Source organism: Pteropus alecto, unplaced genomic scaffold, assembly GCF_000325575.1.
Source record: "Pteropus alecto unplaced genomic scaffold, ASM32557v1 scaffold118, whole genome shotgun sequence".
Taxonomy (NCBI): domain Eukaryota; kingdom Metazoa; phylum Chordata; class Mammalia; order Chiroptera; family Pteropodidae; genus Pteropus; species Pteropus alecto.
This window is the reverse complement of record NW_006440654.1, coordinates 2,436,943-2,438,751: the sequence shown is the minus strand read 5'-3', so window position 1 is coordinate 2,438,751 and position 1,809 is coordinate 2,436,943. Positions and strand designations below refer to the sequence as shown.

Genomic DNA, 1,809 nt, shown 5'->3' with positions numbered 1-1,809 from the left:
TGGCCTCTGATGTACCGATGGGAGGTTACAGAGACCAGGTGGGCTGTGGAGGGGCGGACGAGATGGCAGGACGAGATGGCTGGATTCGGAGAGTTCGCCGTAGTGGATGAGGGAGCAAGGACCCGACCCCCAGGCCCTTAGTCCCGAATCAGCGGCTGGCGGTGTTTCCCGCAGCACAGCCTGCCAAGCCGGGCCTTGTCCAGCAGAGGGGGCCCAGATGCCTTGGACCCAGCACGGCAGTCGCCCCCCTGCACAGCTAGGCTCTGCCGCCCAGTGGAAGGTGAAGGGAGGGCGGGGAGGCCAGGCCCACACACCTCACTTGGGATTTGGGTGGGGGTTGCAGCCTGCCGGGTGGACTGGCCGTAAGCCTGGCGCCATGCCCCCTCCAGCCTGGGGAAGCCGCGCCTGGCTAAGTGTGACCCTGAGCATCGGGGCCACAGGCCGCAGTGTGAAGGGCCTTCAAGACCAGGCCACTGAGTGGGGCTGAGAGCTAGGTGCCAGCCCACCCTTGACCCCTAGAGGCTGGACCCCTAGAGGAAGCCGCCCACCTCAGCAGTGCCCACTGCAGTGGGGGCCAGTGAGGGGCGCGGCCTCGGCCCGGACCCTGTCCCTTGAAGCGTGCAAACCCCGCAGGGCGGACACGTCTCAGTAGAGCTAAAAGGACCCACCCCACCCTCACAAGCACCCATATGGGCTGGGGCTTGTGACAGGAGGCAGAGCAGTTAGCCGCTGCTGACCGAGGAGCAGGGACAGTGAGCTCCCAAAAGTGTCTTCTGACGAGAGGAAGCAGTGCTGAGGCCCCCTCACCCTGCGGGCCGGCCCCCAGCCCTCCTTTTCCCCAGGCCCCTGCCCTCCGCAGGGCTGCCCTGAGCCCCTGGCCCGTTACCCGGAAGCCTCACCCAGCAAGTGCGCCCCAAGGGGGGCAAATGGGCCCGAGCAGCCTGCCTCAGCTTCCCATGAGGAAACGCCCTGGGAGGCAGAGGGGTGGCCGGGTGGCCAGCGGTGGGCAGGGCTCGGGCCTGATCAGCTGCCCCCAGCCCCAGCCCAGCCTGCTCAGTCCAGTTGGCTGGACCAGGGAGGCCCTGCTCTGCCCTGGCCAGGAGGGGGACCTCAGCTCGACATCCACATTCCACGATGTGCAGGGCAGTGGGGATTGGACAAGCCAACAGTGGCCCCGTGGTCCTTGGGGACCCTCGGCCCGGCATGGGGACTCGGGCTGAAACGCCGCCTTTGTTCCGCCAGCTCCAAGGGCAGCGTGGAGCCTCCCTGGGCTCAGGTTTCCCCCAATTCACTGCCCTGGGAACGGAGGTCTGAGCTGAGGACCAGGCTGGGGACCCTCTGCAGTGCCCACCTGCTGTGTGTGAGGCTGATCCTAAAAGTGGCAGACACACGAGCAGGAGGGAGGGAAGGCACAGGGCGGCTCTGCCTGTCCCGCCAGCCCCGAACGAGGCCTCTGGCTCGCGGGGGCGGCCAGTGGAGGAAGGCGGGGGAGGGGGCGTGAAGCTGCTGCTGCCTCCGTGCGCCCCCGAGGCCACTGGCCAGAAGGGCCCTGGGCAATGCCAGAGAGAAATTACGCAGCTGCTGTCAGCCAGGGGGTGCCAGTGGGTCAAGGTTGCTGCTGGAACGCGGGCCTCTCCCCAAGCCCTGCCCAAGCACTGGGGCCCGCGGACTCCCAGGCTGTACCCCCAGGCGCCCTTCGGAAGACCCTGGGCAGGCCAGAGGGGCTGAGGCTAAGTAGGACACATGGCCCCCTGCCCTCTTTCCCACACGAGCACCCCAGCTACCAGGCTTGTCACCGCCCCCACCCCC

General features: G+C 67.8%; 1 protein-coding gene across 4 annotated transcripts in view; it reads left to right on the top strand.

Annotated features, from left to right (window-relative positions):
- TRMU (tRNA 5-methylaminomethyl-2-thiouridylate methyltransferase) overlaps positions 1-1,809 on the top strand; it is a 26,539-nt gene that overhangs the window by 23,067 nt on the left and 1,663 nt on the right. The gene's annotated exons all lie outside the window — the stretch shown is intronic.